At 47.0% G+C, this 24,319-nt stretch overlaps 1 protein-coding gene across 4 annotated transcripts in view; it reads left to right on the top strand.

The window, feature by feature from the left end:
• SECISBP2L (SECIS binding protein 2 like) overlaps positions 1-24,319 on the top strand; it is a 989,501-nt gene that overhangs the window by 152,968 nt on the left and 812,214 nt on the right. Inside the window, exon 2 of one of the 4 annotated variants that reach the window (XM_078684799.1) lies at positions 7,537-7,632. The exons of the other annotated variants lie outside the window; for them this stretch is intronic. The gene's annotated coding sequence lies outside the window, so the exon portion shown is untranslated. The remainder of the gene's footprint in view (positions 1-7,536; positions 7,633-24,319) is intronic. 4 annotated transcript variants of the gene reach the window in all.

Here is a 24,319-nt window from a genome sequence, read left to right on the forward strand (position 1 = left end):
CTGAATCTCGAGCCCGCCACAGAGTCATTACCCGGGGACGCCGATCTGTTTCCTCTCTCGCCCTCCTCGTTTCGTGTCCTGTACGGTGTTGCCGGAGCTTTCTTCTGCGTCCTCCGTGTACCCCGCCGCCGTGGTTTCGGCACCTCCCAGAGCGGCCTCTCCCGTACCGTCTTGTCCAGCGCGGCTCGACTTGCCGCCCCTCTACTATTGAGAATAGGTCGCTCTTCGAGCCACTGCCACACATCCTCCGGGTGAGCAAAAAAGATGGATTTGTCCTTATAAATTACCCTGAGTTTGGCGGGGAAAAGGAGCATGTAAGTAATGTTCAAAGACCTCAGCTTTGCCTTCACCGAGTCAAACGAGCGGCGTTGCTTTGAGACCTCCTGACTGTAATCCGGAAAGATCATGATGGTGGTATTCTCCAGGCGGATCTCCCCCATTTTCCTGGCTTCCCGTAGGATCAGGTCTCTGTCCGCATAGTTCAAGAAGCGCGCTATAACTGGTCTCAGTCGTGCTCCCTCCGGAGGTTTGGCTAGGAGCGCTCTGTGTGCCCTTTCGATGATGAAGCACTGGGAGAATTGCGCTGTTGGGAAGGTGTTTTTCAGCCATGCGAGGAGGAAGGCGGACATGTTCCTTCCCTCAATCCCTTCTCTAAAACCCACAAAGCGAAGGTTGTTGCGCCTTGACCTATTTTCTGCATCGTCCACCTTCCACATCAGTTGACGGTGAGAGGCCTGTAGTTCCGCCATGTCCTTCTTGAGTGTCGTGATCGATTCCTCATTATCAGTCAATCTAGATTCGGTCACCGTGACCCTTTCCGTTAGGTTTCGGAAGTCCTGCCGCAGTAGTGTCACCTCAGACCCTACCTCTCCGATTTTCATCTCCAGGGCCGTCCGGGATGCCTGTATATCGGTCCTGGACGCTTGGATGGCCTCCATTAACATAGCCGTGTTGGTGCGCGCGTCGGGCTGTAGAGACTGCTGTGCCGCCCCGGACCGCGTTGCCGTGAAGTCGTCCATGGGGCCCCGCCTCGTGGATCTGTGCGCCGGGTCACCTTTCCCCATGCTGATACCGTCCGTAGGTCGGGGGGCTCCCTCTGCAGGTCTCCGGCCCCTGTGGTGCCGATGGGCCCAGCCACGTGCAGCGAACGGCAATAAAACCTCTCCGGATGCCCCTGTCCGCAGTGGCGCGCCAGCGGTCTCCCTGGCACTCCTCCCGCCTCAGCTCTGAGCTCCCCCCGGCGTCTTACTGTGGTCTGATGATCGGCGTCCTTTGCCGCAGGCAGGGGTACGTGTGTCTGGCTCTCACCCACGGCTCCCAGCAGACTACGCTCCCACAGGGGGCCGGGCCTTCACTCCCCTCGTGGGTCTCGGCCCTCAGCCAAGTCTCCTTCGCTAGCGTCCGTCAGTCTGGGAGTCTTCGCAGCTCGGCCGCCATGTTGGTAAAGGCGGGCGCCGAGGGTGGGTCAGTCTCTGCCCCCCGATGTTTGTGGGGCGGCCCCCGGCTCTTATGTCCTAGGCTCACCTCCGCTCCGCCCCGTCGGCGTCTCTCGGGCCTGCCGCGACCCGGGAAGGGCAGCAGTGGGGGGGCCCCGTCTTCACTGGCCGCCCTACACGCCGCCATCTTGGTGTAGGCAGCCGGTCGTCCACGTTCGCCTTGGTGTATCTTCTTCCCTCCAGCGGCGATATCCAGGTCCCTCTTGGCGGCAGGGGGGTCGCGGAGCCTCCGTCAGCTGGGCACCGTGTGGCAGGACCAAAGGTGGGGCACTAGGAGCGCCGCGCTCCACCGAGCGCCGCGGTCGTCATCATGGCCGCCGGGGAGTCGCTGGGGTCGTAGTAGTCCGGTTCTCGGCGGAGGCAGCTCCACACCGCCACTGAGGTACTCCCCCAGGTATTAGGATGTCGTTCCTTCCCTTTGGTGCCGTTTTGGGATCATGGGGGATAAGTAATGTCGGATGATTGTGCAGCTCGGCCGGAGCTCCGGCAAGGCACGTCTAGTCGGCCATGCTGCTGGCCACGCCCCGTAAATAACGAATTCTTAAACCCTTGTAGCACTGAAAACCGTTCTACCTACATCTAAAATTACAGAATCGGTAATTTGACCAATTCGGTATTTTACCGAATCGGTAAAATTACAGAATCTGTAAAATTACAGATTCTGTAATTTTACATGCCCCTACATCTCAATATCCACATACCGGTCGGAAACGGCCGAAAATCAGTATTTTCGTCCATTTCCGACCGGTATTTGCCTACCTACATCGGGCCCCAAGTGTTGAAATGTAAATTTTGATAGGAGTGCACTTAGTTGGTGGCATCAGTCTTGACAAATTACAAAGTCCTGTTTTTTGTTCGGGTCAACCTCCTTTTGAATCTTACCAGAAAAGTAAGATTTAAGTCTGTTCTTTTGGAAAAATTCTGCAAACTCACTTGTTAGAGTAAAGAGATGAATCTTAGGTGTGGAAACAAAGCCTAGTCCTTTGTATAATTCAGCCAGTTCTATGCATGCTGGTTCTGCACAAGATGAATTTACAGCTGTGCTTACTTACCCCTGGAGCTGCATCCTTCACCATGCTCCTGGTCACCAATTGTGTGCGATCTGTGTATTGTACTCGTTGTGCGCCTAGCGGTGCAGTGCCCAGCATTGGACGCACAGCAAGAGACTTTTTGTAGGGGGTTTGGAAATGGACCTAGATATCGCACACGCTTGTGCATGTGCTTTTCCTTTTGGGACATGCTATTGGCCTTTGCGTGCATCTTTTTATAAAAGACAGCATGCAGTTGGCCAAAGGCGGGCGTGTTGCTCCGCCCATGGCCTATTGGTGTCTATTATGCGCAACGGCCGCCATGTGGTTTCAATTATCGTGCCCAGACACTGGCGCGATAATTGAAACCACATGGCTCGCTGTGGCGCGCTTGCGTGCACCACTCGCGGGCTTCTTGTTTTTTGGATCCATTTCACAGGGAAGCAACTTAATGAAAGAAGGAAAGAGAGGTGCGTTGCTCGCGCGCCCCACACGTTCTTTTTGCCCTCTCTGCCTTTCCATCTTCCTAAAAGAGGCTGGTAATCAGGGAACTGCTGGTGAGGCTCGCACGAGGGGGAAAAAAGTGGACCCATTGGTGGGTCGAAACCTCTTGATGTGTGGCATGTGTATTTGTCCTTGCTACGTTCATCAGAGCTGGATGACCATTCCTGTGAGAATGGTTTCTTGTATGTAAGTGTGCTCACTTTGATGCTGTTGTCATGACTAATAATCCTTTTTTATTTAAGGATAGATTTTCTTTCATGGCCCAACTAAAAATACTTGTAGTTTCGAGTTTTTTTTAAGTTGGGTAAGAAGCTCATTGTTCTGAATCATTTCTTGATTAATTTGGTCAAGTCTTTATAAACTGAAATTTGAATACTTGTTTTGAGGTTTGATTCACCGGTCAAGATTTTAACCAGTAGTGCGTCTGAAAACCATATTGCCATATTTATGATTAGAATCAGCCAATCAATAAGACAACCACTTGTGACATTAGCCCGTAAGTACTTGTCATTATAGCACCAACTGTTGCATTTTTGATCCGGTTGTGTTTGTTGTAATAAAATATCCAATCCTCCTGATGACTCGTACCAGGTGACCTACTGCTTTCAAGCAGTTATGATGGAGTTGGCAGAATGGAGTCAATCATTTTGTCAACCATGTTCCTGGTGATCTGACATAATGTGATTGAAAAATCCTAGTTATGTCAGTTGGTGCTATCTCAGCTCACTATATAGATAACCTAAATGCTTCATTGTGTAAATCCAAGTGGATTTGCTGCCACAGCTGAGCCGCTCTGCTGATATGAAGAAGAGAGAGATTTAATCACAGTCCATTACATTTCCTCCCAATTTAATGCTAAATCAAAAATGGTGTAACTCTCTGAAAGGCATTTATTTTCTCCATATTACATTGTTATGCATTAAGGAAGGAGCTATTTATCACCAAAATTTGCATAAAGTACTTTAAAACCAGAATATCCCCCTGAGGGGTACTCATTCCCCTTTACCGGCCCCTGTTTACAGAGGGGGGGAAGAACTCAACGGTGGAGCAGAGTATAGATGACGTCTGCCAGGGAGACTGCCATACCTTTAATAGAACTGTTATTCAACAGCCTGTTGTGCCAATCTCTATAGGTGTGAAATTGAGAAGGTATGGGGACGGGATCCCTACATCTGTTGCCCGTAGGCAGCAGACGGCGTCAGCCCATAGACTCCATCTCCCTCCAAATCTTTCTCTTTTTGTGACCATTTTGGTGAATACTTCAAGATTGTCTTCAAGGGTGGAGGAGACTACAAGCACACATATTTGTAAAGCCTCACACTGGTGCTCATCAAAGGGGGAGGTGGGGGGTTTGACTGGAAGTGACAGTGGGAACATCATCATGGCTAGACGGGTGGCCTGGATGGGTTTTGGACAGAAACTGTATGAAGGGGATTGTATTATGTTTAATTTTAGACGGCTGGAAATTGTGAGACGATTGATTTCTGGTAACTCTGTGAAAGGAGGGTCTGGCTTGAGTATTCAAGTGGTTCCATTAGGTTTTTACTATCCTCTAGTTTCGGAGCACAAGATAACCAGATGTAAGAATACACTCCCTAGAAACTTGGACAGACCTTTTTCCTAACATATAGGTCAAGTGCCACCTTTGGAGTTGAGGAATAGATTTCTGGTGTTGTGAGACATGGAGTGTAACGACTAACTCAAAGTAGAAATGAGGCAACCCAAACAGAATTTAGACCTTGTTGGAAAGTGGGTTGTTGGTCGTGGCAAATGTAGGTTCTGCCACTGGCAATAAGGCCACTAACACATGGTAGGACTTAGCATAGGTCTTAGAACATTATTCCCATGCTCAACCCTTGGTAGCTTGGCTGCGAGCAGGCAGGCTTATCTTCAAAGTCAGGCATGTAAAGCATTTAAAAACACCAATTCAATAGATAATTAAGACACAACACATAATAAAAATCCAATACCAATTTATAAAAATAGGAAATATTTTTATCTTTAAAATGACACCGAAACGACACACATCCAATGTAGGGAACCGGAGATATGAATTTTTAAAGATTTAGCAAAATATAGCACTAAATAGATTATAGCACCATATTGTGATACCTGCTCGCGATAGACCGGGCCAAAATGTTTCAGACAGGGCGCGATGGAGCCCTGAGCGGCTACAACTTGCGGCAGGTCCCGGTCTCAGTTTCTACCTTCACACTTAAACTTTTCTGGAGCTTTTCTTCCTGAGGACCCTCAAAGCTCCCAGCCAGTCCGGATCCGGTGAGGGTTCGCCGCCTTGCCTTTGGACGAGCTCCCGGTCAACTTCCCTGAAGAGGACTTAGAAAATGTTCCTTTAACGCTTCAGCGGGGCAACCCAGGAATCCAGGCCGGCGCGCGAAATATGGAAGGCAGGTGGCTTGGCTCTCTCAGTTGCTCCCGGTCACCTTTTCTACGAGCGCACTTACAAACTTTTCTGGAGCTTTTTCTCTTGGGGTCTCTCGATGCTCCTCATGTAGCCTGATCTGGTGAGGGTTCGCCTGCTTCAGATTTCTTCTAGTCCCACTCAATCTCTGGAAGTTGGAGCGATGGAGCTTTTAGCAGAACGAACCTGGTTGGCTTGGCCGGCTTGCGGTTGAAGGCAGGGGGCCTGGCTGACCAGGTTGAGCCGGTCCCTCTATGGAGCTATCTTTCAAAGTTGCTTCAAAGTTCTCTAAACTTCTTGAACTTCTTCCTGAAGTTCCTCAAGGGGTTCCAAAGTGTCTCAAATTCACTCCAAGGGTCTGGAACCTCGAAGGTGTGGTCCTTGAAAGTTGAGGTCCTCAGTTCCCAAAATCCACTGGTGCTAAACCCTCACAAATCCACTGGTAGTTTCCAAGGTGTAGATTTAGTTGGTGATGTTCCAGATGAGCTCTTTTAGCCTGTAGCTTTCAGGGAGTCCACTCTTTAGTTTTTTTTTCAGCAAGATAATCCACAGGGCTGTAGTTTCAGATGGTGCAGTCTTCAGAGGTCAGGCCTTGGAAATATTTGCACAGCAAAAATTCTCAACAGGGCACTTCTTGCTTCAGTAAGTTTGAAGCAGCAGATCTGGAGGGCTCTGCCCCTCTCAGATACTTATTCCTAGTTCTCTGGGTCAAGCAGGCGGTCACTTCTGACCAATGAAAGCAGGGTAACTTCTCCAATATATGACCACATCCTGTAGAGTGTGGGATTATTTTGTCCCTGAGTGCATCAAATCTTCCAAATTCATAATGGCTTATTTCCAGCAAGGAGGTAAGAGCTGGCTAAACAAACCCCTAGTATGGCTCATTGACTTAGACTCTCCTCCCTGTATCTGCTCATACCTTCCTTAATCCTACCATCTGCCTAAGGTGGGAAGTTCAGAGTTGTAAATGACCGTTATCTTCTCTCCTCTTTGAAGAACATAGTTACGACTCCTCCCCCTGGCCTGGCATTCCTATGGAACATCACACTGCCCTGCCAGCAGAGCTGGTTAACCCCAGGGGCTCTTTATCACCTCTTCAAGGCAGCCTGGCTATTCCACTTAACTCTGACCAATCAGAGCTGACCACTGGAAGGCTGAATTTGGACTAGCAAACAAGAAAGTCTTAACTTCTTATATGTACACTCTAGTAGAAATTCAACAATCTGATATGGTTAGATTTATTATTAATATTCTGGGAAGTCTTTGAATGGCATTTCTAGCCCTCTCCCATCATGAGTTATTAATCAGCAACTTCCTACCATGTTAACCTATGTAACAGGGGATTTGCAATGGGAAAAATTACTTGGGCCATTTTTCCAGCACCAGGACTTACAAAAACATATTTTATAAGTACTTGTCGTATATCTACAGGAACCCCACCCCATGTGCAACTAGGGGAGACTTTAGAGGTTCTGAATCTGTATAAATATTGCAGATTGTCCCTCCACAGTGCTGCTAGAATCAAAGTCGAATTTGAGCAGGACTTTACCACAATGTGGGGAGTGAAATGTAAAATTTCACTTAACCAAGTGCATATAACACTCCTTTTATAAGGATGTACCTTATAAATATCTGACCTCCCACCCCTGGGACACCTAGGGAAGACCCTGGGGATTCCTAATATGCCAAACATTGTAGGTTATCCATTTTAAGTGCCTCAAACACCAAAGTAGAGTTTGGGCACAATTTACCTTTTTAAAAGCAGTCCTGGCACCCAGGGCTTTTTTTAACTCACCTCAGGCTTCAGCAGTGCACACATACAAGTGCAGAAAAAGGCTGCTGGCCTCTAATCTACCATGTCACAGGGTGCTGGGGACTTCCTGGTAGTTTCAATCCCCCTGCCTTATTATAGATTAGGGGCATATTGGGTAGGGCATGCCAATCGCAGAGGTACCCCACCCTACCGCTGTGTACCCAAATGTATGTAGGTGTTTTAACTGTATTCTAATGTGTCTCTTCCAGCATAGCACTGGCCTGTCAGTCAGTTACCACTAGTATCAGTCAGCATAAAGTTGGGGGGGGTGCCCAGGGCACAGGATGACTTTGCAATAGACCTGCTCTCTGATATGCGCAGGTTAAGCCCCACCTTATCTTAATATTTGTGGCTGGAATATTGCGGGAATAAGTAGTAAAATGGATCATGTCGGGTAGAAAAAATTGAGATTTTTATATAGTGGGTTTTCAGGAATCCTGGGAAACTGAAGTACATTTCTATTAAGATGGGTACTCCTTCATTCAGCTGGCCAAAACTTCACTGGCAGGGAGAGCAAAAGGAGGTCTGCTTACATTGATTTCTCTGGGGATTGGATGCACACTTATGCATATCACCACTGGTACGGAAAATTTACAAATTGTCAAATTAGATTTTGTGGGATCTTTTCTACAGAATTGATGTAATTCGTATAAACGGATAACCCTCATGGAACACCTGGGCTCTACACAATCCTGCTTGCAGTCCATTTAGGGGAAATTCAAACCTCCCCACTTACTGCTTCTAATGGGTGAATTTAATATTCACCCATGCTCTTTGGGCTGCTACAATAGTGAAAGTACAGTTGAGGGAGATTTTAAACAAGGAAGGCATTATGAACTCTCCACGGAGGGTAGTGGGCCAGATGAGTTGACTGATTTTAACTTGGTTGTTACCGGAGCGGACTGGTAGGAGCAAATTGTTCCCACATAAAAGGGTTGAGGGGTCAACATTAATATTGATTTTGTTGATCTCAGCTGTGCTATGCAGTGGTCTGAATTTAATGACCCCAACCCTCTTAACCTTTACTTGGTGTGGTTGAACCCAAAGGCTGGAATGACCAATTCAAGAGCCACTAATACAGAGACTGCTCTAAGTCCCTCCATAACCTAAAGCTAGCACTAAAGAACACTCCAAGAGATAGGCTAGAGGTAGCAAGCGATGGAAGGACTATACGGTAGCCAAAACAGTGCGCAAGAAAGAAATCGGAGAAAGCTTGGGAGGAACTTGTTAATCCCTTCACCCTTCGTAATAGTGCTCTAATCTGGGAATTTATAAATCGCCCTTTTTTATTCTTCAGGGGAGGCCAACATAATTATAGATTGCACTGTTACGGAGTAATTGCGGGTAAAACACTTTACCGGGATTTATGATAGACTGGGGGATATAGCTCAGACGCAGTTAATAGGTACTTCCAGACAGGACATTTTGCATACTTTTCCAAAGAGGAGACTTAAGCCACTTTTAGGAAGCTGGCTCTGTATATACTATACCAAAGCAAGGTATAGTCCATTGGATCCTCAGTAGCTAAATGTGATAATCGCTAACAGTTCTATTTGTGGTAGTGTGGAAGCAGTTGGACTTATTAGACGGTGTGTTAAGCATTTATTGCATTCACTCGGGCAAGAACTGATGGAACACACTCAGAGACTGAATCCAGACCAATTAGGTAAGTATAAAAAAGGTATACTTATGTTTTTTGTTTCTAGAACCAAGCAGAACTTGGCACAGGTATTGTAGATGTAATTGGTCATATTACAGGTTTGTATTTGCTTTTAAAACCGTTTAGAATACCTTGAAATTACTTTGGATTACTTTTGGGATACTTTTCAGTTACATCGACTACTCTGGGTGATATGCCTAGATATCACACTGTGGGTCATGCAATACAAAGGTAAATAAGACAATTTACTTTTCAAAGCACAGTTACTTTTGTTCCGTAGAGAAAGCAGAACAACATGTTCAGAGGAAAAACCACAACATGAGTTCCTATGGAGAAAAAGGATGTTATTGGTTTGCAGGATAGTAAATGACTTACAAGGCTGGGTTATTGGGGTTAGAGCCAAGGTTCAAAGAGGTACTTGAGTTGCACCACCAGCGACACTAGGGCAGCCGGATATTAGCTAATGTGGCTGAGGTGCCTTCGCTCAGGGGCTGCTCACTAGCAGACCACTGGGTTGTGGGAGCAAAGCTCCTGGGGTTAAGATCAGCACTGCAGGGGCCAACAATCAGCACAGGAGCTGCATCTCCTGCGGCACAGAAGTGGCTGGATGCAGGGTGCCAATGAGACGGCGTGAGCCCTGTTGTTTCCAATGGAGATCTCTGGTTCGGATGAAATGATACAGGCTTGGTCAATAAGGTTTCCTGAGGATGACCACTGGCAAGAAAGGTACGGTGGGTTGTTGAGGGAGGCTTGGACACAGTTGGTTGAGCCAGGGCTGTCTTTAGGCGTTGGGTTTTCATACCAGCTCTGGTCGCGGTCTGAGGAACCCCTCAGGTTTAGGTCGAAGGCGTCTGGTAGTCAGGTTGGGGATCACCGGATCCCAGGTCAGGATCGCTTGGGAGACCTCCTCATGGTTTTGCACCTCTAACTTGGTCCGTGGGCGTCGTGTGCACAGTGTTGTAGAACCGCGGAACCTGCTGGATCTGAGGTCTGTCTTGGAGTCTTTGGTTGAGCAAATCTGGTGCTCACGGGAGACAGACTTTTAGGTGAAGGCAGGGCAGGTCCTATGTCTTCTGGAGGACTGCTGACTGCAGGACACACCGGGGTTTTGGTGGTTTCAGGTCGAGGTCAGGACAGGCCGGTATGGCTGGGGCCAAAGCACTTGGTTTCTTCTTCCTCCTCGTTCACCACAGCTCTTTGGTCCTTCTTTCTACTTCTCGAATCTGAAGAGGCTAGGTTCAGGGATGCCCTAAATACTAAATTTAGGGGTGTGCAAGTTAGGACCAATGGGTCCTTTCATTGGGATGAGTACACCCCCTATTATGCCACCCTCCAGTGGGTGGGGGGCATGAGGCTCTCTCTAATTGGCTGTGTCCCTCATCTTCAAAATGGAGGGGACTGAGACGTGTGCTTCACCTCACCTCCCCCACCTGAGGGGTGGGGTTGGCAAAGGTGGGCACATCTCTCTTCCTAATTTGGTTTTCCTACCGATTCTCCCGCCCAAAGTGGGGGTCAGAACCGGTGGGAGCCAGTTGCTTGGGGCAGCAAAAGGCAGGGTCAGATAACCAAGGTGGCAGGCCTTTCAAGCTTCCCCTTCGTGGACCCAGCCCATCCTGAGGGAGGAGATATGACTCATCTGCTAAGGGTGGGCTTTGTTTCTGGACCCAGAAAGTGGAGGTCCTATACCCAGGGGTCCAGAAACCTGTCTGGTGGTGGCAAATGGTGGGTAGCCATTCAAGAACCACACCAGGGCTAGTCATTTTTCAGGGGGCATCTCTAAGATGCCCTCTGAGGGCATTTTACAATAAATCCCACACTGGCATCACTGTGGGTTTAATGTGCTGAGAGGTTTGCTACCAGACTTCCCAGGCATCAGTACAGGCTTTATGGAACTGTGGAGTTTGTAATGACCAACTTCCAGACCATATACTCTTTATGGCTTTACTGCACTTACAATGTCTAATAATTGACGTAGGCACTGTAGGGGTACTGTGCTCAAGCAACTGTACCCTCACCTGTAGTCTAGTGCACCCTGCTATCGGGGTGACTTAACTAGACCACAGACAGTGAGTGATTTGCAGGCATGGCACACAGGGATGTGTGCCATGTCGGCTCTTCACTCTTCTCTACACCAAAACACGCAGCCTGTAATGGCAGGGTGTGGGTGTTCAGGTGCAGGATCCCTAAGGGTGGCACAATAGATCCTGTAGCCCTTAAGGGCCTTCCCTGGTCACAGTGCCCTTGATACGTATAGTACCTTTTACGAGGGGCTTACCTGTGGCCAGAAATGTGTCAGTTGTGGATACAAAGGTACAGTTTTGGGAAAGAACACATGCCTTAGGAACCTGATTGGCGGGGACCCAGGGCACATCAAGTCAAAGTGCATCAGAAAACCTCGTAAGAAGTCGGGGGTTGCTGTAACAGAAACCTCCTTTCCTGCACAGCTGTTGTCTCTTTGTTCAAGATCAATGCTCCTGGCCCCAATAGGGTTCCGGCTGATGTATTTATTAACGACAAGGCAGCCTGGGTTTAAATATCTACAACAAGGGGTGGTGATGGACAGAGTCTCATCACCACCCCTTGTTGTAAATAATTTTGTCCACCCTAAGCGTGGAAGGGTATACTCGGACATGAGTCCCTTGCTCATTGCACCATCAGGATTCAAGCAAGCCGGGCCGAAGACGGCTGTAATGCCAGAAACCGGTCCCCGGAAGCTTGTTTCCTTCCCAGTGTAAGAATTGGCTTTTGTAGTTTGGTTTGCCCTGTTCCCATCATGCACTGGGACAGGAACAGACTAATTTGCATACAGCCAAGGTTCTGAAACTGGGATGGTGCAGTGAGCTAAAAAACGGTGTTGGATCTAGCCCTGATCTCTTGACTGGGTGAGAGTATTCTGCTTAATTCAGAGACTCTGTCCCTCACCACCCCTTGTTGTAAATAATTTTGTCCACCCTAAGCGTGGAAGGGTATACTCAGACATGAGTCCCTTGCTCATTGCACCATCAGGATTCAAGCAAGCCGGGCCGAAGACGGCTGTAATGCCAGAAACCGGTCCCCGGAAGCTTGTTTCCTTCCCAGTGTAAGAATTGGCTTTTGTAGTTTGGTTTGCCCTGTTCCCATCATGCACTGGGACAGGAACAGACTAATTTGCATACAGCCAGGTTCTGAAACTGGGATGGTGCAGTGAGCTAAAAAACGGTGTTGGATCTAGCCCTGATCTCTTGACTGGGTGAGAGTATTCTGCATAATTCAGAGACTCTGTCCCTCACCACCCCTTGTTGTAAATGGGTTTAAATATCGACATCAATATTTAATGCAGCCCTGAGATCTGGCCCCCTATATCTTGGTGAAGATCGATAATTTTACTTATATTTAAGAGAGGAGACAATTCAGATCCTAGATGTTATAGGCCATCTCCCTGATTGATTCCTTAATTAAGATCTTGGGGCGGGTGATTTTGGCTACGCTAGTTGATTGGTTTGAACAAAGAAATGTCATCTCTCCTTTTCAGTACAGATTTAGACAGGGGAAAGGGACAATTGATCAGTGCTAAAATTTGCATCTGATAATTGGAAAGTATACAGTGGCCAAAAGAGGTTGGATATACTTAGCCTTTATGGACCTATCATCAGCCTTTGATCAAGTTAATAGGGCAATATTATGGAAGATGCTAATCGATATAGGCCTGGACAGGAGCTTGATGAGATTTTTTTTACATAAACTACATCTGGATCTAACTGCTTAAGTTAGATATTATTTTGATGGGTCATTAACAACATACAAGGTGAACAATAGTGGTGCTAAAAATAAACCCCTGGCTTACCCCTTTATATATTTTTTAGGTGCTAACAACTTGAGCATGGTTCTCTGCAGCGCTACCAAGGACATACCTCAGACGGGGTCATTGCATATCCCGGCACTAATATATACAGACTATACTGCTTTATTAGCTAGAACTACAGTGGGCCTCCAAGGACTCTTGAACTCTTTTACAGAGTTCATGATGTCACTTGACATGGATATCAGTTACTCCAAATCCTATACTATGTGAATGGACAATTGAACAAGCCTCACAAGAAATATTTTGGTGCGAACAGGAGCTAACCAAAGTGGCAACTTTCCCATATTTAGGGGTCATTTTTGATGAGAGAGGAACATGGGCTCCCCAAAGAAAGATCAAGTAAAATTTGATGGCTATCAGTGAACTCTGTATTGGATTTTGCGAGAAGGTTGGGGGCTAGACCGCATGAAGCCTTGGTGAAAATATACCATTACAAATGCCCATCAATTGCAGGATATGGAAGTGGTCTATGGGGCTATATGGACTGGGGTGAAATACAGCGAGTGGAAAATAATTTTATTAGGAGGTTGCTCTCTGTCCCGCAATTAGTATCCAGTTTTATTATGCATGAAGTAGTGGGTCTGGATTTCATAGCGGACAAGTTACCCCTTTCCCCTAAAGTGAGGTGGTTCGAAATCTGGAAGGGTCCTGACTTTGAGCTGAACCAGCAGAGAATTATAAAAGATTGTCTTGCCTTGGACAAAGGCCTTACCATTCCGTGGTTGCATAACCTCAAAGTCTCCTTGGAAAAGTTGGGTTGTGCAGCCCTTTTTGGGGCTCCTGAACAAATCAAGCAAAAAGATTTGCCCTGGATTATAAATCATTTCATGGGGCGTGGCCAAGTAAGATAGCGGAGCAGTTGTGAATTTGCTCAGCTCCGGACCCCACCGATCGCGTGATGGGCTTTTTTGGAGTCTACGGAGAGAGATACTCACCTCCCAGTGTCCGCTGCTTCCCGGGAGCTGCCTGGACGGTGGGCGATGTTGGCCGCACTGAGGGGCCAGTGAAACGAGAGTCGAGTGGCGAAAGAGCAGGGTTGCCGGGATCCGGGCGCCCTTTTGTGGGTGCCTGAGGCGGGGGTCCCGTGAACGATCCTGAACGCTGGTGTGGGCAGTGGGGGCCTCCTCTGACCTCGGGTGGTGTGGGGGGGGGTGGCCCTCCTATCTGGTCGCAATGGGGTCGACGTGCTGGAAAGTGGATTGGCGCCGCTGGCGGGGAGATGGCGCCTTTCTCCTGGCGGTGCGCTGCGGCTGCACAGATGGTGCAGAACGCCGGCGGGGGGCGCCCCATGGCCTGATGATGTAGTGTGGCTGAGGCCCCTCGCCTTCTTCCAGGTACAGCCCGGTATGAAGTTTATTTCTGCGAGGTGAAGGCCCACGAGGAGACTGCCTGACTTTAAGATGGCTGCGATTTTGGGACAGATGGTGGCGGCGACGAGGGGAGCGAGGCCTTGAATGTGCAACAGCCGGTGTGTCGTGGTAAGAGGGTGAGGCGCCCGGCCTTCTGAGGGAGGTCGACCTTGGATTTTGTTGGGAATCAAACCCGCATCTACCTAACTTCAGCAGGGGCATCAGCAGGACTTTAACACCACTTGGGTGGCTCAGCAGCGCTTCTCGCCCTGTGGGCCTTGTTCAGTACAGCCGACGGAGGTCTGAATGATCTAGGCATGAAGAGCACTCCTTGAGACACTAACTCCTGATATTTAGTCCCCTGCCAGGCTCTGGGAATCATTGCGACACGCGCACTTCTGAGGAGGGGAACCTATGCCTCCCTAGAAAAACACCAATAAAGTCTCCCGCTATTTTAAGGCCTCTGAGAAGACCCCACCCTAGCGGACGCCACTCATCTGCCAGAGATGGCGCTTACACAAGATGACTTGGTCGCTACCCTCCGCGATTTCAAGGTCGAGTTATGCCGAGAGTTCAAACCGGACCTTAGATCCTCTGTGAACCAACTGAAAGCCGATCTTACAGAAAAAAATCCCCACTCTCTGGCAAGATGTGGACGCTGTGGGAACACGAGTTCTGGAGGTCGAGGGGCAAACACAAGATTTGGTGGCGGCCCATGCCAAAACGCAAGACAAACAGATCCTTCAGGCCCAGCTTCAGCAAGTTATGCTTAAAGCGGAAGACTTGGAGAATAGAACCAGGAGGGAGAATATTCGGATCCGAAACCTGGAGGAGGGGGCGGAGGGGCCTGATCTGGAGGCTTTTGTAATAGCCCTCTTTGCCGAACTTCTCGCCCCTCAACAACTCAAAATCAAACTGGACAGGGTCCATTGTGTGGGCATGCTACAGGCAGGGAGCCGCAAACGCCCATGGGATGTCTTGGTCAAGCTCCACTCCTTCAAAGTGAAGGAAGCCATCCTCTCTGCCCCCAGGAAAAAGAAAGAGGTGTCCTTTCAGGGCTATGATTGCTCCCTCTTCCAGGACCTGGCCTCCGCGACACTGGCCTGCCGGCAAACGCTGCGACCGATTACCACCAAGCTGCAAGAAGATAAAATTCGGTATTTGGTGGTTCTTCCCCTTTGGTCTCATCTTTGAACATGGAAACAAGACACACCACATATCCGAACTTTCAGAGGGTCTACGTGTCCTGGGGCTTCCCTTACCAGAAGAGTCCCCAAGCCCGAGGACATCAGCAGAGGCAGCGCCACTCAGGGGTAGTCCCAACCCTTGGCACACGGTCTCGAGAAACCGTTGATGCTTCTTTGCCCCATCGGGGTGTTCATACCTTCACGCGTGCCTGTCATATGGACATTGGTCTTTCCAAGTAGAGACTGGTGTCGGCGGCCCCCTGGATGTTCGTTTCGGCAGGAGGGGTCACAAAGGTAATGGAAGAGGCCGGACTTTAGCACCTTGGACTCTGAGGTTTTTATTTTCTCGTTTGCTCGCCAATATGATGTTCCCTAGTATTTCATAGCTCAGCGATCGGGGGGGGTGCGAGTCTTGCCCGTGCTACCCATTATTCCTCCTTTTGCATTTGGAGGGTGTTTGTGCCGAGAACCTCTTGGTCCGTCGGCCTTTGGTTTTTGAGGTGGTTTGGGGGGGGGGGGATCTGGGAGGGTGGAGGGTTCCCGGTGGTGTCTGTTGGGGGTTGTTGTTTGCTCTTTTTGGCTGTCAGGCTTATAGCTTCCTGGATGTGCTGGGGGTGGGCGGGTGGAGCTGTTGGGGGAGATTGCATTGTGGACTGTCCACAGTGATTCGGTCTGTGGGGTTGTGGATAGTGGGATCGTGTGGGGAGGGGGGTGGGGGGTGTCCTTTGCGATGGTTAATGTAGCTTCGTGGAATGTCAAGGGCTTGAACTCACCCCAGAAGCGTCAGAAAATTTGGAAGCACCTAAATGACACCAAATTTGAGGTTGTAGCATTACAGGAGACACACCTTAAGAGGGCGGAGGTCACCAGGCTGCACCACAGGGGCTATCCGTTGATATACACCTCCTCCGCTGCCACTAAACACAACAAGGTTGCTTTGCTTTTCCATAACACGGCGAACTTTGAACCTGAAGATACCAAAACCGACAGGGAGGGGGCGACTGTTGATGGTCAGGGGCCGATTGAGGGGCATGTTATGCACTTTTGTCTCACTATACACACCTAACTCTGGGCAATCTGTCTTCTTTTCCCGTGCTCTGGTTCAAATAGGGGGGGGGGGGGTTTGCCGAAGGTCCCATAGTGCTCATGGGGGACTTTAATCTCACGTGGCAGGGGTCCCTCGATACCACAAGTACTAGTAGGACAGCCACTTGCTCCTTTTCTAGCAAAGTTCGACAGCAAATTACTGACCTGGGGCTTAACGATGCCTGGCGTTTCGTGCACCCTACTACTAAGGACTATACACATTTCTCCCATGTGCATCGGACGTACTCCAGAATCAACTACATTTTTATTAGCCACTCCCTCTTGGGGGCAGTACAGGCTGCCCAGATACTCCCGATAGCTGTCTCAGACCATAGCCTGATCACCCTGGGCCTTCATTGGAGCGGAACCTCTCCGAGGCCTTCCCGGTGCTATTTTCCTCTAGCTCTCACTCGGGATCCGGTTGCAAGGGAGGACATAAGGGCGGTCATTGTTGACTTCTTTGCCCACCACGACCCACGGGACACATCGCCGCAGAACACCTGGGATGCTTTTAAGGCAGTAATACGAGGGAAATGCATCCAACTTAATTGGATACTAAACAGGCAGAGGACGAGGGAAAGGGTGGCCCTTGAGAAAGAACTGGAGATGGTGGAACAAGCACACAAAGCCACTACAACCCAAGCCCTCCAGAGACAACCCGCCGCACTTCAGGGGTAAACTCCGGTCCATATAAACCAATCGGGCGGAATTTACACTGCTTAAGATTCGCCAGTCCTCATTCACTCAGGGAAATAAGGTGGGCTCTCATCTTCCGTGCCAACTCAGGGTACAAAGGGAAAGGGATTCCATTGGGGGGATTCTGGACCGCCAGGGGCAACTCACACTCTCCGACTCCGCCAAAGCAAACATTTTTGGGGAAATTTACGGTCCGCTTTATCAAGGCACTATTCCAGACACGGCACAGCAACAAACATTTTTAGATAACTTTACACTTCCGCAGCGATCCCGTACGTCGGCTGAAGCTCTGGACTCTCCCATAACTCAGGAGGAGGTTCGGGAGGCTATTTCCAGACTCAAACTGTATAAAGCTCCTGGGCCCGACGGCTTTACGGCCCATTTTTACAGGTGTTTTTCCGCAGAGCTCATTCCCCATCTCAGGGCTTTATTTCAAGCCATTGCCTCAGACGCCCGAGTCTCGGGATTTATGGTGGAAGCCGTGATTTTGGTAATCCCCAAGCCGGTTAAAGAACCGCAGCTTTGTGGCTCTTCCAGGCCCATCGCGCTGCTTAATTTAGACGCAAAACTTTATTCCGCAATATCAGCAGCGCGGCTTGAGAATCTGATGCCAGAGCTAATTCATCCTGACCAATCTGGATTCATAAAAGGCAAACGCATGATAACATCAGACGCACCATTCATCAGATTGAGAAGGCTTCTAGGTTTAAAATCCCCACAGTTTTAGTGGGCCTATTTGCGGAGATAGCCTTCGATAGAGTGGATTGGGCTTTCCTCTTTTTATATGCGGAAGTTCGGGTTTGGAGATACCTTCAGTGAAGGCCAATTATCACATCCCCACTTCTCGAGTGCTGGTAAAAGGTTGCCCCGCCTCCCCCCCCTTTGCCCTGAGCAGAGGCACCCGACAGGGGTGCCCTCTCTAGTCCCTCTTGTTCGCCCTCAGTATCGAAACCTTGGTGGTCCGGATCCGATCCAATGAAGAGATTAGAGACGTTCCCTTTAGTAATTTTGAGCATAAGGCCTCTTTATTTGGCGATGACATCCTGCTCACGCTTAGGAACCCGGCTACTTCGCTGCAGGCGGTGCAGGAAGCATTGCGCAATTTTGAGCAGGTGGCGGGGTTTGAGATAAACTTCACAATGTCCTCAATACTTAACCTTAACCTCCCTCCCTCTGAGGTGCTTCATTTGAAAACCCTGACACCGTTTCAATGGGCTAAACACTTTTTACTCTATCTGGGAGTACAACTCACGGCCAATCTGGGTGACCTATACAGAGCGAACTACCCCCCCCATCCACCCCCTTTGCTGACACAACTACAGCAGTATTTCAAATGGTGGTCACCTCTTTACATTTCGTGGCTTAGGAGAATAAATGCAATCAAAATGATGGTCCTACCTAAATTTTTATATTTGTTCCAAGCGCAGCCTGTTGAGCTTGAGCAACCTTTATTGCAGAGCCTCCGCACTTTGATCACAAAATTTATTTGGAAAGGGGGGAGGGCGCGTCTGCCCTATCATGTGCTCATTCACACACCACCTGGTGGCTTGGAAAATTCTCCTGTGTGCCGCTGTTTCCTGTTTGGCGTTCTTGCTCTTGCTGGCTGACCGCGGCGGCGGTCTGCACGGCGACTCTGCAGCGGAGCGGAGAGGGAAGCCGGAGAGGGAAGCCAGCCGAGTCGGTCAACGGCGAAAAGGCGAGAGGCGTTTGGCGTTTTGAGGAAAAGACCGGTCCTTTCCTGACCTTCCTGACGGGACTGACGGGATCGAGCCTACACGGCAACAGACGATACCTACATAGAGGTAGGATAACGGCGACTGGGGGCGAGGAGAGAGGCGCGAGGAGTGAGGAGTTGAAAGGCGTTCTCCAGCACCAGCACCAAAAAAAACAAAAAAAAACACCAATAACGGATTTAGAGATGTATTAGACTGCAGGGCCAGTCTGCAGTGCCATATATCCATATAGCACATAAGCCCATAGTCTGCAAACAAGTCTGCAAACTCTCTGTTGCGATCATCACCATAGCAGTCTCTCCCACTTTTCCTGCCCCCCCTGTCCCTATTGATGCAGGTGGCGGGGAGTGGTGAAATGAAGTACACGGGAGAGCAGTGACGGAGTACGGTGATTGTGAAGCCTACAGTACAGCACTTTAATATCCCTGCAACCTGTAGCCTGGTGGGGGGAGGAACCAGCAACCAGCGTCAATCCTATGCTCTTTCTTACCCTTCCTTACCCTTATTGCTCTCCTGACGCGCTCTTTACCAAAGTATAGCGCCATCGGATAGGTGGTCAAGAGGGGGTCGAGAGTGAGAGCATAGCGTCGGTGGCGGCTGATCCAACAAGAAACGAATAACAAACAACGGTCTGCAAACTAAATAAACTAAATAACTCGAGGATAATACGGCTAAACCTCGGGGCTAACAACGGAGCTGTAGCCGTCGCTTTTGCTACCGCTGCCCCTTGCGAGATCTGCGGCAGTGGAGCGTGGAGAAGAGAGCACTCATCCCACCCCTAGGCTGCAAAAAAAAAAAAAGCTGAACAGTGATCGTCTAAGCTCTATTTTTTAGCCCAGCTATCTCACTTGCTAAAAAACATCAACTAATTTCTCAAATTTGGGAGTGCGGCCCCAAGCGAGTTAGTGGGATCAAAGCAATCAGGGATGCGTTCTGGGAAGATAAGACCATCAGGTCCCCAGACTAAAAAGACACGCAAAACACAAGCATTCAAGGCGCAAAATATTAAAGCACAGGCAAAGGGACTAAACCAAAATCAAACCCTTATCTCACCAATTGCACGGATGTTTGAAAAGTCAAAAAAATACCACAAAAATTTGAATTCCTGACCGACCCTACTGGGGTTTTAATGTCAATGGAATCAGACACATCCAGACATCAATTACAAACTCCAATTGAACCTTCAAGACCCCCCGTGGAAAAAGGCATTGATATAGAAGACATAGAAGATATAGAAGCTTCAGTGAATGGAAACACTTTAATCAAAGAAACGGAAGCTAAGAGTGGAGGAAGTGAGACATGGAACTTAGGAAAAGAGCTAATATATCATACTACAATGCATGAATCACTGCTAAATGACATAGAGACACCAGGCACGGCTAAAATAGAGATTGAAGAGTCTATACTAACTACTTCTATGTGTAAACAACCCACAGATTTGGAAAAGCCAATCCCATTAGAAATTAATGTGAATATTACAACTAAGATGAAATTTCATGGAGCAAGCAATAAGGTCACCGACAACACAATGGCTCTAGCAGTAGATTCTTCACAATCAAATAAGCTTGAGTGGGAATATAGAAACTCTGTAGGGGAAACGTTATTACAACCATCAGCGGAGGCTGAAGTTGGTAAAACCAAAAAACGGAAAATGTTTGAATCAGGAAGCAACGATTTGGAAATAGCACAAAATCATGCGGCAGAATTCATACCGACAAAAAGTCTTGAAAGCAATAACTCAACTCACAGGGAAAGTGAGCAAAACCATGTGCCATTGAAACATCAGGATGTGACTTGTCCAACTAAAGACTCTAACCCCTCAAGAAGGATAGAGGATAATAGAGACTTGGGAACCACTTGGGACATATTCTATCAAACGTCTACACTAATACTAGAAGCATTGACATATCAGTCAAACAAAATGGATACACAAATTGATATACTCGGAGTAATGGCTAATGCAGTTTCTGGAATAGACAGAAAGTTGTCGGCATTAAACTGCCTAATAATCAAAGCCCAAGAACATGCAGCAACAATTTACTCGGATTGTCCCTGTGAACCAATCATAAACAAACTTTCAACCATACCCGAGGTAGTAAATACCATATTGGAAGATGTAAAAGATCTAATTCTTATTAAAAACACGGGCGAAATAGTCGGCGTTGGTCAAACCACACAGCCCGCTGAAAATCATAACATTATTCAAATAACAAAAAAAACTAAATCTGAAGAGGTAAATATACCAAAACTTCAAGGAAAAACGGTAGTGCAGAACGCGGATACCGAAACACCACCTCTAGACACGCAAAAGCTCGTCGGACACACAATTATAGAAAAAGATAAAATCAATTGCCAAGTATACAAACTATCAAAGAGACAAAGGAAAAAAATCTGTAAGGCAAGAAATAAGCAAAGAAATCAAAATACTGCAAATGTATACCCTCCATCAGAAGAATCTCAGGATTCTGATCCGGAAGACATAATCGAAGAAGTAGCACCTGTGATAAATATTGAGATGGAGGAGATCCAGCATGATATAGTGGGTAAGAGCGTAAAAGGTGGAAAATATTACGACATCTTCAAGAAACAAACGGATAATCAGAATGAAAACAAACTAAATATCCCAACTAAAACCAAACCTAATGATAATGTGGCCAAAATAATCGGTGGAAATTTACCGCTTGGGAAGAAAATCCAAATACAAAGTAATCAGAACGGATCTCGTGAACCAATATCAAGTAATACTCATAATGGAAATGGATGTATAGCTTGGAATCATCCTTGCAATATAAATAGTGACTCTAATGATATTCAAAAGGTACCATCCGAAGTTGAGCCTATCATCTCATTAAATGGAAGGAAAAACCGCTCTGGTCTAGGGATACGGAGAACAGTTTGTCATGAAAAAACCAAATTACTGAATGATTCTACAAACTCCATCCAAAGGGAAGACTATCGTCCTGGTATGGGAAATCAACCAGAAGACTCTGCAACCGGTACAGAAATAAAAAGCAAAAAAAGTATATTGGAGATTACCACAATAACCAAGAGGAATTAACAGTTATAAAGACCGGAGAAGACAAACAAATTATCATTAAAACCATGGAAAATAAAAATGAAAACTATTTGGAAACAACGAATACAAAAAAACTGGTACAAATAATATTTACACCAGTTTACAATTCAAGAGGTTCTAGTGATATTTTGAACAGAGGGAATATTTTACAACTAATCAAATTGATCCCCGAGTTGGAAAAAATAACATCAAAAGACATTGAATCGGTAGGATTTGCACATAATACGGATGGCTCTCGCCCACATACAATCCTAACGGTTAATACCCCTGGTTTAGCGGAACACATTATAAAACAGCAAGAAATTTTCGATGGTTGGGGGATCAAAATTGCTCATCCACCACCCAAACCTTACCCGAGCCCGTTCAAAAGGGAACCCCCAAAAAATGTTCATAAGGAAGAAAGAGACATTCCAGTATACTCAATATTAAAAAACCCACAGGGCAGATCACACCAGAGTATAAAGGCGAACCCGGAAGAAATACAACTGTCAGAACCTCGGCAAATAAATGAGAGTTGGATACGGAATGCTCTGCATGAGCTTTGACCGGATAATAACCCTACCAAACTGAAGGAACTGAGAGATCAATGCCAGCCGCTAACCATATGTTCATGGAACATTAATGGACTGGGGAAAAAAATCCAAAATGCAGAAATAGAATCCCTGTCAAATATTTACCAAATAATATGTCTGCAAGAGACATGGAATACAGAAACCTTCTTTTTACAAGGTTATAAAGGATTCTATGTACCAGCTATTAAATATGCCAAGTTTGGACGCCCAAGCGGAGGCCTGGCAATATTTATTGGGATGGACCTCAAAATCGATCATGAACAGCGGGACACTAACAACGCAAATATACAAGCTGTTAGGATTACAATGGGACATGACGAGAAAAAAAACAGAACTAACTTACTGATACTTAACATTTATATTCCACCAAATCAGACATCACGTAAAAAGATACGTTTCGAACTGGTAACATTCCTGCTGGAACAACTTATGATTGACCCGACTGTCAGTATCTTAGCCACAGGAGATTTTAATATTAACTTGTTGATTAAGATGACACGGAACGATTTGGTTCATTCACAAAACTATGAATGGTCCATCCCGGAACAATCATCGGATCTGAGTCCAACTCCCAAGGGAAATTTAATAGGAAAAAACCTACTGATGGATTTGGAGGCAATGGGGTTACGTGTCCTAAATGGAAGGTTCCCAATGGATCAGCCGCCCGGCTGGACATTTCACAACCACGAATCTATATCAAGAATTGACTTTACATTAATGTCATTAGACATGTTTGACAAAATTGGTTCCTACCAACTTAATAAGCAAAACGACAGTGACCATAGCCAGCAAATAGTGGAATTGTGTTTTGATATCTCCAGACACCAAAGCTATTTAACCACACGAGGACAGATCATGTCAATTAATCATAAGAAACTTATCTGGAATCCGGATAAAAAATATGTTGTAGAAAAAAAGGCCCAAAAATTGGCATTTGATTGTTTTGAGAAGCAAACAACGCAGACAGTAATATTATGTTGGGAACAATTTACTGAAAAGGCAATAGAGTTGGATAACACAAATACGACCTGTAAGAAATCGAAACTCATGGGGAAAAAAATAGAAAATGATAATAAAATCAATCTTCCCTACACTATTAAAAAAATGAGGCGGACTCGTAACAAACTAAGGAAACAACTTACCACAATGCCGGATAATGAAGACGTCAGAATACAACTCAGAGATACCAATAGTAATTTGAGGAAATTAATATGGTCGGGAAAAAAATAAAACCCAACAAGAGCTATGGACAAAGATTTTCCACGCCAGTAATCAAACAAATTCTAGAGAATTTTGGAAAATGATTAACGAAATAAACAGACCAAACAAACATGTAATAGCCTCGCCAATAACAGAAGAAGACTGGGTAAAGTTCCTTAAACTCTTTTTACCAACTGAAACGGATCTGGTGATAAAATTTACAATCGCTGAGGTCGCAACCATAATTAAGAGACAAAAGGATGGAGCTCCTGGTCCAAACGGTATTCCGTTTGCCCTATATAAAGAGGACCCCCTATTATGGGCTACATATCTGACAAAGGTCTTCAACGAAATTATCTATACAGGGAAAATACCACAATCCTGGAGAGGATCACTTATATCGCCTGTGTTCAAAAAGGGTAATTGGCAATTACCGGAGAACTACCGTTTGATTACCCTGCAAGATACGGACGCCAAGCTATTCGCAGGTCTCTTATTATCAATTCTTACAGACTGGGTTAAGGAAAAATCAATAATACCCCCTAACCAAACCGGCTTCAATAAGGGCTTAGGCACCACAACCAACCTGTTAATTTTATCAGTTCTAATGGATAAGACTCTTCTTAATAAACAGTCACTTTATTTTTGTTTTGTCGATT

This window comes from Lissotriton helveticus, chromosome 3_2 (genome assembly GCF_964261635.1).
Source record: "Lissotriton helveticus chromosome 3_2, aLisHel1.1, whole genome shotgun sequence".
NCBI lineage: Eukaryota > Metazoa > Chordata > Amphibia > Caudata > Salamandridae > Lissotriton > Lissotriton helveticus.